We start from the raw sequence: 17,720 nt of genomic DNA on the forward strand, positions 1-17,720 counted from the left end.
ATGGGAACGATATTCTCCAAATAATCCACATTTCTAATAGTTGTTTGGCTAATCAGACAAATATAATTTCGAAATACGTTTCTGGCCGGCTATTGTTATGTATTGGAAATTTATATTTTTTTATATCAGGCATAATTCTTCGGTAGCGGTTTTGTTTTATATTGGTATATAGGGATCAAAATACCATCATTCGTGTTAACCCCGTAACTTGGAAAATACTCATTTCACCAAAATAATAATGTGACAACGTAAGAAAATTTTGTTTTCGTTAAGTAATTGATCGGGGGATTAATAATAATCAACATCGTTGCTCAACATATAGGTTCATCATATTCTCCCGCTAATTCCATAGTATTAACTGATTTTCAAATCAACTTATATAAATTCGCAGATTTCGCGGATGAGAAATATAAATATACGCGATTGTTCGTTACACGCATGAATGAACTGTGATATGGTTGTAGAATAAAGCGTATATCAAATGATAATGATTGATTCAATTAATTCCTTAAACTCTTAATTTATGAATTATCATTATGAAAACAAACAGATTTGTAGTAACCTACCTACATATTGAATCCTAAAATTAAGTTTGTTCAAAGTTAGAGGACCCATACATATTGTCTCTAAAAAGTATGATTATAAAAAGTAAAGTTAAGGATTCTTCTCAGGTAACCAGCACCATTAGGCGTTTAATACAATTTGGCCCCCAGCCAGAAAAATGTCGGATGCCCTTTAGTTATAAAATATCCCAAAAGAGAGTTGAAAGAATTTGTAAAAGACTCGGAGATGCATATTTCTGTATGTATACACGCTTAATTGGGCTAAAGCGCTGTCTGGTGTCCGGTTTAGGGCAATTACCCCCTTTCATTATTTCATAAGCACGCCGGTAGAGCATTTTAAACGCTATTAATTTCACTTCCTTACTCTTCCCATACATTTAGCTGGCTCATCCCTTCCTCCCACCTTTTTTTAACTGACCTTACATTATCTTCTTTTGCATTTTTCATACGCTTAAAATGTTTCGCTCATTCGCTGAGTTGACTTTCTCATCCCGTAGATGGTTTACCGTTTGTACATAATGGAATCAAACTGACTTGTTTTAGACCACCGCCTCCGACCTACGCATATCTATTTTAGTCACATGGTCATCGGTAACATAAATTATGAAATAAAAAAATGTTTTCCTCGTTGATCAATTAAAATTTGTTGATTGAAATTAAAGAAAAGGAAAAAACCTAGATATATGTTGAAAAAGTGTAATTAGTGTAAAATACATTTGCTAAAGAGAATATTATCATTCATTTGATAACACGACGTAGGTATGAATCCTTATAGTTTGAATTATGAAAAGTGAATTGTTAAGATACGTGTATGTTTTATGGGAAAAGATAGTCATTACAGAAATCACGTTAAGGAAATGTTTCAATGTGAGAAAATTCTTGGAAATTTAATAGATGTTGTTCAAGATCGGGGTAGTGTATTAATGTTGGTACCCTATTAAAGGCATCCATGAAAAGGACAGTTTTGGAGATTAGGAAATAATACTATCTCTTAGATCATTCGAAGGATAAAATAGATGTGTTAGCACATGTCGCAGCTGTAAAGATGAAGACAGAGCTTAAAAGAACCGATTGAGTGTAAAAATGAGAGAAATACGCTTGAAGGCATAGAAGTGATGGGACGTTTAATGGAAGAAATATATCCACTCTGCCTTCAAGTGATTATAGGGCGCCAAACGGTAATTCAACGTATTTGGTAACATTAGAAAAAAATTAAATGCAGAATGTTGGAATAGGCAGAATTTACCGGATTAGAATTCAAACGTCTACATAAAAGGCTGAAACATTAGGAAATACAGGTGGAGGAAGAGAATGTTGCGTGGCAAAGAGTGAGGTAATGTTATCCGTTCTCGTTTCATTTCGAGAAAAAGAATAAAAAGATATATTTAAGACTGGTGTGAAAATTTAAAGTGGGCAGAAATCCGATTAAGTAGTTTAATAAAAATTAAATTAAAGGATTGCAGTCTTGGGAGAGCGAAATAGAGGGTTTATGTTAACAGTTTGAAATGAAAATGCATAGTAAAAAAATTGACGTAATAGAACTAACTCTTTAGGAAGAATGAATAGATCCTAAAAATAAAAAAAAATTAGTATTTCAATAACTAAGTGAAGATATAACGGTCATAATATTTTTGAATTATTTTTTTCCAAAAGGCCCTTGTAACCGTAGAAATCATTTAGGTAGCGTTGCAACTCGGATGATTTGCTCAAAGTGAGATAATGATTATTGAAAAAAAATAAGTATTTAATTCCATGGTCGATTGATGTACATTTGAATGAGTACACAATTCCACTCGCCTGTATGATCGAAACTGTTATCAGTATTTCATCATAAATGGTACCGTCAAGCTTTTGACCAAATAGAAAATTGAGCTTCAATATACTATCTCATGCGGTTGGTGAGGCCTTCATTTTATTGCTTCGCATACTGAATTTCCCATTCTGATCGGCGTTTGTCGTTCCGTTCTGTACAGCATCACAAGCCACTGCAGCCGATTGGATATGTTGATCGGAAATTCTATAATCATACGTAGCGATATACCTCTGAAGCTTTGTTAGGCAATAGACGAAAGCAATGTACAGACTCCAAAAAGCTACTTTTTACTCGCCATGTGCAGAGTTTTGCTTTAATTCAAAATCCATGGGCATAGACGTGTTTAACTTGGTGGGCCCCCATTGCCGAAGTCACAGCTGATAAATGCGATCCTGTAAGGTCGTACCCTTCTGCAGTAATTTTGGGATGGAAGTCATTCAGAAATCAGGTTCTACATTCAATTATCGACTCCAATAAATGGTAAAAATAACGGATTGAGCAAGTGTGCCCCGCTTAATTGTACCACTCTTACCTGCCAATAATGTTTTGTGCTCATCTATTACTCATGCAGCTTTCTAGTTAATCATGTAACTCGAAATTTCGCGTTGCCTACACGTTTCCCCTAGGCTTTATATTAGGTTCTCATTGCTATTTTGGATTGATTTTTGAGAACGTCAATCCGGATCGGAGAGGAAATTCAGGTTTCCAGCTATTTATTAAACCTAATTCTAATGGAGGACCCTTTGTTTGTATATTTGGGGAAAAAACAGACTTTAATACCGTTTATAGTGAAAAGTCGGATGCTACTTTTGTCTTTTAATATTCTCGGAATTCGAAATTTAAACGATCGTATTCTTTGGAGCAATGTGAAACCCGGTTTCATCTCATGGAAATCCATTCCCATAGATACCGGACGACAATTAGATTGACAAGACTGAATGTGAAGTGTCCTGTATGTGAGGCTAGGTTTTCATTGGGCAGATAACTTCTTTCAAATGAAAAAATATCCATTTCTACAAAGTAGCGAACGGGGATACATATAATTAATGGCTAAACTCACGAAATTTTCTGTGTTCAACTGATTAGCCAGGTGATATATTTTCCAAAATATAGTTTTGAAATTTATAAAAATAAGCTATAATATCATAGAGAAATTTATTGAAAATGTACAAGGTAAATGGAACTAATAGGGACTACAAATTCTCGGAAAATGTCATTTCCAGGAGTGATAGCTGTCAATACTTATGTGTATATTTAACCAAGGATTTAGGGTGGGGGCTAAACGTGGAATACATTCTTAAGGAAGCTTTCAAAACTCTGGATTGGGTGATGAGAAATCTCAGAGAGAGCATTAGAGCAACTAAGGAAAAGGCGTATAAGACCTTGGTAAAACCAGTTTTTGAGTACTCATCACTTGTATGGGACTGGCACGAAGAAGGACATATTGCAAAACTGGAGAAGGTACAAAGAATGGCTGTCAGATAGACTGGGGAAACATAGGAGAATGGAGAGTGTGACTGAAATGTTTAAAATGCTGGGCTGGGAACTTTTAGAAAATAGAAGAAAAATAGCAGACTTCGTGGAATGTTCCGCATTCTGAAGGGAGAGAAAACTCGGGCAGAACTATGCAAAGAGGCGGGAAATCCAAATTTTATAGGGAGGAATGATCATAAATACAAGGTAAGATGCCGGGCACAAGGAAAAAATAAAAACATTTTTCATTTCTTAATGAAACAATTGTTGGTTGGAACAGTTTACCTACAAAACTATTCGACCCCATTCTTAACAGGGTAAATAATTTAAAGAAAAGATGTAAATAATTTATATAATAATTTAATTGATGAGTGGCCTAAAATTGTATGTAACAACTTAAATAAAACAGTTTCTGTCGTCACTTGGTTGAAATTCTTCATATTGAACTTAAAATTAAACCACTTGGCTTTTCCACATAAAAATGTGGAAAAGCCAAGTGGTTTAATTGAAACTGATGTTAATGAGAAGGGGATTTTTCTTCTTTATGTTAGAGATTGGTGTATAGATGTTTCCTTCAAGTGTATTGTTTTTTTTGGCTGATTTTATTGATTATCTTTGTGGTATTGATTGAATTTGAGTTGCCATGTTACTTTTCCAAGGCAAGTTTGATTGTAATACTTGGGACGTGTATGCCACCTGACATTGTCTATCTGCACATGTGCGTTGTAACAATAATAATACTTACGTACAAAGAAATTCTAATTTAAAATGCATAAACAGTGAACAAATTTCTAAGGCTGTGGGCATTATGTGTTTAATTGAAAAGTACCTAAAGTTAAAGGGCAAGCGATATCGGATCTAAAACATTCTGTTGATATTTCGATTTGTCACCATTGTAATTTTTTTTAAATCTTGGCCCTAGGCCTTGTATATTTCGTTTATCCACCAATTGATAATTTTGATTGCGTCAATTAGATAGACTTCGTTTTCTTCGTAATGAATTTTAATAGTAATTTACTCTCCGTTGTCCAATGTTACGTAGGCGTTACTATGTTTATTTTTGGTGTGAGGTTGTGACCCATATGGCAGCCATAAAAATGAAAACCGAGGACTTTACAGAAACACCAATATCATCAAAAGTTCAACAAACTATGAGAAATGAAATTGTTGCATTGCAATGCACATGAGCGGATAATTCCGTTATAAGTTATTTTTCCGGCACATCCCGCAGGGCCCTAGAATGAGAGTCATGCTCTCTTTATATGCGAAAATATAAATATATTCGACTCAAAAAAATGTAAGGTTCCCTCGAGTTCTAAGGTTTCCCAATATTTTCTCAGGCCCGGAAGTAGAGGAAAAGAGATGTTTGTGACATCATAATAATTGATCTCTCTTTAAAAATACTATACGTATATGGCTACCCATCTTTAAATGTTTTAATAGGTTTAATCTATATTGTAAACGCCGCTGTGTTTAATCTATATTGTTAACGCCGCTGTACTTGTAGTTTATCAGTCAGCCAAGGGGTTGCCAGCATTGCTGAACGTATTAATAAGCTGATTGGGTGTAATGAAGGGAGGAAGGAAGGATAAAGGATTGAAGAATTGTTAATTGCGGTGTTGGATGCCTGGTTATATTCTGTTCAGATAACTAAGGGAATGTGTCGTTACAGCAGCTAACTTAAGCGATAAAATCTAATAATGAAAAGTAAAAAAATATTTTCTAAGAGTTATGTTATTTTTAGCTATTTACAATTTCAAAAATACAATGCAGGATAATTTCTCTGAAATTCATTAAATGAATTCAGCATAATTTATTTCCATGGCTGTATTTTCATTCACGTTGTTGCATGCAAGTTGACAGTGCCTAATCTTGAAACTTGTCTCAATAATAACTAATGGATACAATTCCTTCATGAAGTAGTTTGGCCCTTCATACATTAATTCGAATAACTAGGCCCTTTTACGATGCGAATTCTTCAAAACCTTTCGTTATTAGGCTTACTAATTGGATTACTCGTGAAATATTGTATCCGTTCAGTACCCCTATACTTCAAATTTTTCTTATTAAATTGGGATTATAAATTATCATAATTTTCAGTGCGCAAGGTTGATATTGTCGTAAAGAAGGCCAGTCATCTGTGATTTTACATTTAATGGTCTCCTCACCACAAAAGTATGATGTAATAGACATCTTCTCTTTCAGTCTGTATTATTATTTACGGAGATATGTTTTTACATTTCCTAAAGTAAAGCGAAGTAGGAATTCTACCCGTTTGTACACACTCGTATGCGTTTCAGCGAGGGCTCATTGAGCTCTAAGGGCTCCAAAGTATTGTCTATTTCCGCACAAACATAATGAAATGAACACCTTTTAATCAGAGTACGATGCCATTTAGAATTCGTCGTTCAATTTCGAGATCCCAGAGGCATACGAATAGCGCGGTAGTGAGTCACCAAACTAAATTAATTGACTTGTATTTGGTATTTAGAATGCTTTCGTTACCAGCACTCGCGCTGTTTTTGAGTATTGTTGCTCAATCAGATGTGGAAATAAAAATTTGACTCATTCTGTAATTGGAAATCACCGCATTATTACCTGCTCATATGAATACATAGAGAAATATGAGGATAGGAGGTGGTGGATGTCGATAAAACTACGAAGAAGACAAAATCGGTGGCTGGAGATTTTCTTGATATGTATTGGGAATAGACGTTGGTTAGGTGACATAGAGTTGGGAAGGAAATTCTAATTTCAGATTAAGTGAAGGAAGGAAACATTGTTAAGAGATGGAGAGTTCGGTGGTTAATTTTAAGACAATGATTGCGAGGCGGCAGTGTTTCCCAAGCTTTGTGTCACTAATCAATGGGGAATGATAAATTACTCTGTGAAAACCTAAAAAAAATATTTTTTTTAATTTATAAATATTTCAATTTCATTCCGTAGCCATTCCGAGGAAACTCAGTCTAATTTTTTTTTACCTCCCGAGCCCTTTCAATCAATCTGATTTTATCAATTTAAATTTTCAGATTTTACTTCTCATTTTTAAATCTGTTTACAATTTTTAATATGTTTATTAAATTAGCTCGAATGATGATGACATTCATTTATATTCCTTGCTAAGAGGTAGTTAAATGTTTTCTGGTGTGGTACTATTGAAAGAAGCAAAGGTATTGTTGGTGGTGTTATTAATAAAACAACTACGGGAACACTCATGGGGGAGTGGGAACTAAGTTTATTTGACTTATTTCCAATTTGTTTTTGGGAATCGTGATGCGTACGATGTACTTCAGGGACCACGAGCTCCAAGTGCGCGACAGGCTAATTATGATGATACGGGTAGTCTCGCCGACCGGGAAGCAACGATTTCGTCAGGCACCGTCCTCTGTTTGCCTGTCCGCTCCCTGACCCTGAATGCCACTCTCTATCCATCCTCGTATCGATTCGTTCGTTTCCGCGATTTCACGTTTCGCCTCCTCTTCTACTCCCCCATTCCGTTTGCCCTTTAGCACTTCATCCGCCCGCACCGTTCTGCCTCTTCCCTGCCACCTCCAAAGCGTGCTCGTCCACCACGACGCCCGCCCCAGCTGTGTGCCTATCTCGTGACACGCTCGTACGAATCCGCCGCGCCGTCCATCAAAAGCGGGCTCGCTCTTGTCGTCGCGGCAAGCTGGCGTGCGCTCAGAGCCCCGCGGAGGCGATTATCGCCGGTCAAACGGCGCCGGAACCGTGGGTGTCCAGCCATCACCGGTGGAAGGGTATTCCGACTTCCCGGGGATGTCGAAAGGTTCTTCTCTCACCCTTCATCGCTTGGGTTGTCGGTGACGAGCTTTGTCACTGGAGTGGTTTACAAAGGGCTCACCGCGAGAAGTATCCAAGCCAATTATGCTCGTGGCTGTGTTATTCCTGGAGTTAATCCAACAAATATATTTGCCGAATTGTACTTGGGCTAGTTTGTTAGAAAGAGAATATGATAGCTTTGTTAAGGCTTTCGTTCACGGTCTCAAAGTATGTGGTAAAATATGGTACAAATTTAGAAAGTGAGGATCGAATTTGTGAGCTGGTATGTGAAGACCTCCAGGTAAACTAAAGGTTCATTGTTTGAGTCTTGTGAAGGCAGAATTTTTGTATTCCCTGTGGTAGCCCTTTCATGTTACAGGACCCGTATGAAATGAGAAGCCTTATTTTGCTATATTAGAGGTGATTTTGCTAAAGGGAAGCGATGCGAAACGTCCGTTGGTGTGAAGAAAAATCCTTACGCTTTTGAAAAGATATATTTAAGATTAGCGTTTCAGATCTTAAGGAAATTGGAATTGGGCTGAATCTGATGATTTTATGGGTGTTAAATTAACAAAATTGCCTAGAGTTAACAAAGAGGAAAAACTCGAAAAATTTACACATAGACATACGTACATGGATTTCTCGTTCAACATTTTTAATAATACTTATAAATAGGTAGAATAAATAGCATTTGGGAATAAGCTTACAGCAAATTAATTTCCTGTAGTTTAACGTATTCGAACCGATAACAATAACTTTTTGAGTGCTTATAAAATCTGATTATTTTATGTCTACCTGTTGTAGCCCTTTGGTGTTTTTTCCTGGAATCCGGCCTCGTTTTATTAGTGTATTTCAATAAAGGCGTGTTTGTCCTATGCAAATCGTATTTGCAGTAGAAATTCACTGGCCATTTTATCCGCGAGGAAATACTTTAATGATTCCTGAAACACTAAAGGTATATTTTTCGTTCTAAAATGTAAGTGTAGGATTCAATATCGACGGAGAAATTGGTATCCCTGTCTACTGCGCTTTGACGGTGATGGGAGAATGAAATATTTTTCTGGTCCAACCTGTGTTTATATGGGAGGTGACATGAGCCGGTGAAGATATTTCGCGAATGATTTACCGCTATCGAAGGCGCAGAAACAATATTTTATTGCCGAAAGATATTTTTCCGATGACAGTGTGGTATACGCTTCCCCGATTGTGATAAAATTGAAATTTTCTGCATTTGCGCTCCCTAAAATAAATATTTACCGTTAATCAATTACTGAAGTTTTATGGTTGTTATTATTTTCGTATACTGCGGATAGTTTATGGTAAAAGGAAAATGTATGGGTCGGCGTTTCTCAGCAGTCATAACGAGTTCAGTTATTTCCTCGGATGCATTTATTCGGATCGTGTGTTTGTTTCGCGGAGCCAAGCCTTCGTATATCAAGGGTATAGCGTTGAAATTTTCCCTCAAATTTATATGGTGTGGTGATGATGAATGGGCTTTTTGGGAATCCTGAAAACATTGGCCGCAATTGAAACTGTGCGACGGCGTAGCATCGTCCGCTCGGGACTTAGCTGTCGAGTAACTCTCCGTTGAAAAACATTATTCCGTGGACTTCGATAAATTTGGACCAAGGTCAAAAAGTTCCCACTATCTGAACCTCTTCTCCTCCTCCTCTTCTCGATATAAATTTATGCGTGCGTCAAAAGCCCTTCAAATTGAGTGATATTTCAACCCCACGGCTAAATTTTCGCGGGCAACGAGGGGAGGCGATATATTCACTCTTCTCTCCAATCTCTCTCCTATCAGTATTCGTCTCTCTCCCTTGCGTTCGATGGAGCAAAAATATCATTGGCAGGTGCCTGTCGACTCGACTAATTCACAGGTTTGCTTATATATATTTTTATCTGCCTGTTCGGAAGGGATTTGGTATTTTGCCATTTCAATTTGGAATCCTGGTTGTTAAGTGAAGCCTTGCACGTTATTCTCAGGCCTGAATCGGCTGCATTCTCGTGTGAGGGGACAATTTTTGTATGGTGTAGACGTATAAAGGACTTCACGTTTAACTTTATAATTTTTGGAAGTAGTATTTAGTTTCGAGTTTGGTGAACGAACGTTAGACAACGCTTTTTCTATATGCATGTCGTCCATTTCAATGGTAATAATAGAAATTGTGCAATGTCTGCCTAAAAAACGGATTCCACCCTTTGGCGGTTACGTAAACACTAATCATCCAATCAGTTTTAATGAGCTAACACACAATAATAACACCTCACATATACTAAATAAATTTATTTCAAATACGAGTTGATTTAGACAATTATTGCAATGACCTCAACGCCGAACTATTTTTATGCTGTAGGACTAACGTAATATGAAGCGACAAATTTTATTTGAACGATGGTTGGTTTTCAAATAAGTGGAATTTATTTTGCACGCACATTTTAAACTCTACGATGCAAAATTGGGTTAACAGAAACGCTTGTCCTTTATTCTATTGTAAAATTGAGTTTTAAAACTGAGTTACGAATAATAATAAAATATTTTGACTTCATATATGTCTTTTACTTGATGAAACTTACGCGACTTTTCATAATTTAAGAGCGATTTATTTCAGATATGTATCACTAACATTTTCGCAAAGCTTTTGTAAAATTAAAATATTTATTGTTTAAATCATTCAAGAACTGAGATAATGGTATACGCTCTGTCCTTCCAATTTTCCATTCTTTTCATAGTTATATTCTGAAGTGAAGCCCTACTTTTGGCAGGAATAAAACAATTCCTTTCAGCATTGTATCTTTTAGGTGCAGTGTTGTTCTTTAACCTTTAAATATAGAAGTCAATTTCAGTGCATTACAAATTTTTCCTCTAAAAATCAAAAAAAATATCTTAGCAAACCTTTCATTTAATAAGGTTAAAAATCCTAAATGTGTCAGGAATAAACTAGGTGGTCTTGTTGTGTTTTCTCTGTCTCTTAAGACTGAAATTCGTCCTTTCATCTAAATTAACGTGCAATTGAATGTTTTTTACTGAACTTCCATCTGAGTCAATCATTTTGATGCAGGTAACGTTATAGTTGTTGAGTTAACCTCTTACCATAGCAATGAAGAGGTTAATTTTAAACCGAATCTAAAAATTAAAAAAATAACATCGTGGAGCATGAGTGTTTTGTGATTGTTAAAGTAAATTATTTTGCACAACTTAGTTGTCAATGAGTGCACACAATTGTCTCGGGTTTGAATATATGTTCAGTTTTTTACGGTTCTTTCAAAATATACCACAGAATAATTTAATTGAAATTTCCTTCATTCTATTCTTAATTAAATGTCCTGGCTTTAACGTGTTTCCTGTATCAAGAAATGAGGCGTAGTGGCTAATGAGTTCTTCAAAAGTCTCCGTAACCTGTCCCAACCCTACTTGTTTCTCCGACGGTCTGTATGGTGATGAGGTAACGTGTGGGTCTGATTACCCCCTGGGTTGGATTTCCTCCTACAATTGAGGTTATGTGAGATTTGCGTCTAACTTGTACATAATTTTTTAAATAGGGGGCAATATGGCCCTAATTTCGCTATTGATAAAAGACTCCAAAGACGCCTTCCTAAATAGGCTCGAAAAATATATTACATATATTAGAGGTTTCTAGTCCTCCCTTTAGAATAGATATTGGTTATTTTCTGGTAGTGTTTCGTGTACATCCCTTAGGTTAACGAGCTAGCGAGTACAGCTATTCACTAGAACTACGTTTCCATCGCTCATCTCCTTCTCATCGTCCTTAGGTTGAAATACGGAAACTGTAACCATCGGTAATTAATGGACGTAGCTGCGGCGGAGCCGCATCCTGTGAAACTGACGCGTTACTAAGTGAGAGAAGGGGGGATACAGGACTTCCTGTCGCATCAACCGTAGGGAAGGAACCCTAGCGTGATTTCTACCCCACCTCCGGCTGCCCAAATTCCCCCTTTTCACTTCCTCCCCTGCCCGCAGCTTGTCCTTCCCTCAGACATCAGAAGACGAGTCGCCCCCTCGGAGCATCCCTACCTCGATGTCATTTTCCATTTCCTCCGAATCTCCCTTCTGTGACCCGTCCCATGACGCTTGACCGATCTCATTGTAGCGGGGCGGTTAAGCTCATGCCATCCATTCCCCCCTCCCTCCCATCGCTCTCCCCACACCAACCCGCAAACCCGAATAGTCGTAGTCTTCCTTACCCCATTTGGTGGGTCTTCAGAACCCTCGCCTCTCTCCTCTCCCGTACCCGATCCAGCCGAAGGCGTCTTCCTCCCAATACGCCCACGCACCCTCCCAGCCCCTAGAAACCGTTGTGAGGTCTGCGACGATTCGTCTTGTTCAATCCCCGAGGAGTTTTTTTCCGTATCTTTTTGTTCCTTTCAACCCTACCGAGGACTAGACTAGAGTTAAGTCCATTGTCGAACGGTATGAGGGAGAATTTATTCCCACATCTACTCCGGTCCCGCAGGGTGTTCAATCTACGGCCTCCTCGACTCCCCGAACCCACCCGGATTCTTCTCGTATCTCCAGAGTTGACAGCCGGGTTCGATTTTGGTGCGTTCCTTCGTGTCTCCACCACCAAATCGTTGCTCTGCCTCAGCAGGTCTCTCTTGAAGGTTGGAACTTCGGCGTTCATCGCTGCGTATTTTAAATGCGGCTTCACCTCGGGCGAATTTTCAAAACTCGGGTTGATATTTCCCATGATTACGTACCGCAATGCTCCGGAATGTTTTTCCGGGATGTGGGGAGAACTCGCGCCCCGAAGCGGTTCGTTTGCTTGGATCCTTTGGATGAATTTTCCCCTTGGTGAATAAGCTGCACCTACTCTCGCGAGTGGATTTTTCGTCAAGGTAGTTGGAAAATTAAATAAAATTTTGGATTTTTCATGATAAAATGTATGTTTTAGAAGAATGTGACATTTTTTTGAATCAAAAATCCCGGCAGCGTGAATATATTCTTTTTTCAATTATGATTTTTTTCTAATATTTTTTCGGCATGTTGTACACGGAGGAACATATACAGGTATTTGAAAATCCGACTGTAGCAAATGAGTTTACGACAAGGCATCCGCGACAGTAGCAAAATGATTTCTAAAAAAGTGTATTTTCGAATGTATTTCAGTCATAAAGATCAATTCAAAATATAGCCCATTCCTGCTTGAAATGTTAATACTTGTTAGGGAAATACAATCGGACCTCGTTTCTATTCAGTTTCAACCAGCAGTAACCTGTAAATGCCCTACTTTGGTGACTAACTAAGCATTTATTAAAAATTATTATTTCAAAGGTTTTTTCGATATCAACCTTGCAGTGAGACGAAGTTCACTCTTCGTTAATATGCTTTCATTTCCCTACTTGAAGCCCGACCATCCTATTTAACCTCCGCCAATTGGAGTAGTATGGGGACAAGGCGCCATTGAGGAGTCCCTAAGCAAACGCCTACCGACGGCAATGGGTCAATGTTTACACCATCTGCCATTATCAATCTTCACCTTTTGTTATTTGAAACTCGTGGCGCATCCCTGTTACGAGACTAATCCTCGTGATTGTCCCTTGTACGAGTAATGCGCAGGGGACTGATGCTTTGCAGTCATTGGAACTGTATTTTCGTACTCGTCTCCCTGATGAAACTACCATGCTTACCTGATGTTTTCAATGATTAAATGCATTTACTAAAGGCTCTTCTTCATATACGGAGCAAATTTTCCATTTCATTTTACACATTATGTATATCTTCAAACGTTTCCAATTTCTCAGTGCAACTTCTCGAAATGTGGTAAATTGTTCTGGATTTTATTACTTCCGATATGAGTGACGATAAATATAAATTTCAAAGGGTGAACTGTTTACGGCTATTGGAGTTTTACATTCATTCAATAAATTTCAAACATTATTTATTTTGAAAGAAAATAGTGCAATACCTGTTACTGCTATATTTTAGTGTGACCGCAGGATTTTAATCCATTGAATCGCTATCATATTAATTTTTAAATTTATATCCTCTTAATGAACATTGAAAACGAGTTTATTGAAACCTTCCCATTTCAACTTTTTTATCTTTTTGACTACGACCTTTTCCTCAGAATCAAAACGTAAAAGTTAAATTTGCCCTAATTTACTGAATTTATTGTCCTTATTTACTGTTAGGAAAAAAATGGAAATCCCTGCGTGTGTATCTGGTGAAATGGGAAGTAATTAGCTAACTGAAAGTGTAATACATCTCAAGTATTTAATTAGGGTTTTATTAGATGTTAAATATGCTTTAGTTCCTTCATTTATTATTAATAACTGTGACTTTCCAGTTGCCTAATTTCGCACTTCATCCGTAACATTTCTAACCGAGACTATTTCTTTAAATAGAAAAGTTTTATATATTTAGGATATTTAATCCATATTCACATTCTTATTCATAAGTCAAATTTATATTTGAACTGTACCATCTTATATTATTATTGAATTCGTTTACGCACGAGCATACAATTTAACTCCTCCCGTATTATATTAGATATTTATTTTTTAGATGATTAATTGAAATGATAAATGAAATATATTATTGCAAGCATAGATTATGATTTACTGTTTGGGTATCTATATATGTGACAATCGGAAAAAGAATTAAATTTTTGATCGCATAAAATTAACTTTGAGAGGCGCTTCAATCACCAAGTTAATTTTGTGTAATACATTTAAATGGCGCAAATATTAGATGAATAGCTATTTATAAGATTAGTGTTTTGTCGGTGAGTCAATATAATTTATATCTGACTAGTAAATAAGTATTGAATTACTTACGTCAGAAAAAATGACCGTAGGAAGTGCTGGTGAATTAATGCCACCAAATGATCAGGGAAGTTCATTGTCGTTGCTCCACAGTCGTCCAATGAAAACAGTCAAGAGTGTAAAGGATAAAGAGCACAGGCCCTCCTGGCGAAATGAAGGGATATTTTGTAATAGTTAATTGCAATCGTAGAAAATACGTTAGATGAGTTATTTAAATAGTTTAGCATTTTTAGTTGCATACGTTCTTGTCAGTGAATGTATAATGCATTCTATAAGTGTAACCAGCAATTATAAAGATGATCGTATTCCTAAAATATTGGCGAGTTCATAATAATGAGATGTAAGCGTTTCGGAGCACAGAAACCGGCGACTGCCGATGTGCGTATTAGGCGGTCGTATTTCGCAGAGGATTTTGTCAGTCGTTTGAGAAGGGTAGAATATTTCCCTTGACCGTAATTCCCTCCCCATTATGCTGTTTGATATCTTAGTACGAAGTTTTCATTCACTGACATCGTCAGTGTTAACTGAAACCGATGAGGCCTCCCCCTCCCTCGGAATCGTGTGTCCGGTCACCCAGACACAGTATTAATGGTCACCGTTCCATCGAGTCCGCGAGCGAGAGCGTGATTGCGCGCTTTAATGATTGCCGGCTCGGTCACACCACAGCGTCGCTCACGCGCGCTTCATTTGTTTAATGTGCAGCACCCGCCGTCAAAACCGTAAATATTCACAAAGGGATGTAATTCTCACCCATACGTACGTCGACTCTTCCGGGGCCGTCCGCTCGAGAGAATGAGGTGTGTATGGGGCGAGGAAAGGAGAAAGAGAAAAGGAGAGAGAGATAGGACGACGAGGGAGCATCATAACGAACCGTGAACTCGCGCATGGCAGTCCCACGGTCTTTCCCCGCGCGTGAAATGTGTGTTGAAATGGAGATGGCTGTCCTTACCCTCTCAGTGACAGAGATGCGGTTTTTCCTCGAAAAGGGGATGTTGCATTTGCACTCCAGAGAGAGTATTTTGTTATTGCCTATTTGGATGTGTACCATAACGTATCTTATGTAGTACTAAAAGCTGTATACCTCACGCGCTATTTTCTGACCTTATTGTCATTGAACGTACGTGTTTATAACATAATGCCATAGTTGGTAGAGTCTTCGAGCTGGGGATTCGTCGAAAGATCCGTGAAGCGACGACCGACGCATTTAGGTGGATAATGATAGCTATAATGATAAAAGTTGTAAAACTCCCAGCTCCTGCCAAACTAGATACATTAGCCTAAAAAATCTGGATAAACGCGACTAATTTTCGAGGCACAGTAGTCTTTCAAGTACAGCTGATTAGATTTATGCAAGCAATATTGGACACAAAAACGCAAGAATGATTTTTTCATTTGATTCATAGAAGTACTTGTGTTTACACCAGTTTACTTCGCACAGTACTATTTAGAAATGAGCGAGTGACTTGTTCGCCAGTTTCTAGAGTGTTATCTAAAACGCTTTCAGTTAATTCGCAATTGAGTGGAAATTTTTAAAATCAAGTTGTCTTATTGAAAAAGAAATTCTCAAGAACTTTTGATGTCCACCAAAATTTTATTAAAATGACTCGGGTCTCCAATCACTTTAGTTTCCGGAGGATATAGATGGGATGCATTAAAAATATATACGGAAGCTGTCAGTCTAAATATTTTAATTTGGAGAAAGTGTGGTGCTGTTGTTGTGAAATTAATTCAGCTTTCAATGTACCAATATTTTATGTGGGTTCAAGGGTTTTGACTTGGTTGGCGCGGTATGAAGTTCAATGTATATGTACATGAGTAGAGGCGAACAAATTATGTTAAACGTGAGATATTGTAAGGAGTACTCGACTAAATATTTTGGTAGCAAATGGTCCTGGGGAGACTCATCTCCCGTATCCGTCACCCTTCTCTACGCCCATACTCTCTCTCTCATTTGCCTTTGTAGCTTTCAACCTCAGGTGATACGGCGTGAGTACTCTACACCAGTGCTTGAAAACTTCACTAAAACATGCGCCGGGCAAAGGCGTCACAGAATTCTATCAGTTAGGTGGCTACGGGTGTAGTTTGACACTTGTTTTATCGTGAAAGTTTGGTCGGGCAAATACCCAAGTCCATCGTTTTGCTTGTTTGGTGGCATGTCGCGTGGTGACTTCCTACTACCAGTTGTTTAATTTTGATGCACAGGGATGTTTGAGGATTCAAATTACCACTATTCCAGTCGATGTATTCCCTATAGATGTGAGATTTTTCTAAGTAAAATGTTCAGTAGAGTTGTGAGTAAAGTTATAAGATTCTTGGACAATATGATAAATATTTCATTATCTTTTTCAATTGAATTACTCGTTGGTGTAATTGTGGTGAGTGTACAGGACGAGGCTTTATTGAAGTTATTTATTAGTGTCATTCATTTAACTTAATAACTTCTAGTGATTCCATAATTTGGCTGCACTAATTATGGTGCTTAATATTAAGAGCTACAATCATTTTCCTTGAAGGATAAAACTGTACGTTAAAATAATGATATGACGGCCTCCTATTGACATCGAATCTTTAGAACTGACATTTAAATTTAGACTTTAAGATGATGATTAAAAGCTGATTATGACTGCCAAAGTGATGAGTGCCGATTTATTTATTTATACTACATTTTATTTAGTCGTAAATATATTGCACCTTGTCATAACATTCCAAATGTAATGAAATAATGAATTTAAATTGTAAATTTAAATCGCCTATAAATCGGAAGCCATGTTTCCTTCTTTCTAAGAAACGCCATTGAGAAAATAGCAAATATAATTGAAATAAAATTGGCTCGTTGTTAGGTTGGTACCTAATAAGAGACACAGTTTCAGGCGTAATATTGTGGAAATACTTCATGATGAAAAAAGGCACTTTCCTTTCCACATAGAATTTTTTTATTACGACCTCGGTTTCGTTACAGCGTAACACGTTCACCTAATACGCCGTTTTAAACCCTAGATCTTAATAAATAAAATTCTATGTGGAAAAGTAAAATGTCCTCTTTCATCGTAGTAACCTGACTTAATTAATGGCACTGAAATTCATAAACTTAGAGGAAAAACAGAGTTAAAGATATTTTTTTCGCTGACACGCTGAACATGGATTATTTTAAATTAAAAGGATTCAGGAGAGAGTTACACTCACATTCATCAGAGTTTTATTTTACACCTACGCAAAGAGATTGCAAAAAGGGTCATCGTTAATTACCTAGAGAAAAACGAGGAGGTATTGGCAAAATCCCTGGAGCACAGTTCGGTTAAGCGGTG

Source organism: Hetaerina americana, unplaced genomic scaffold, assembly GCF_022747635.1.
Source record: "Hetaerina americana unplaced genomic scaffold, ioHetAmer1.1.p SCAF_9, whole genome shotgun sequence".
NCBI classification, from domain to species: Eukaryota; Metazoa; Arthropoda; class Insecta; order Odonata; family Calopterygidae; genus Hetaerina; species Hetaerina americana.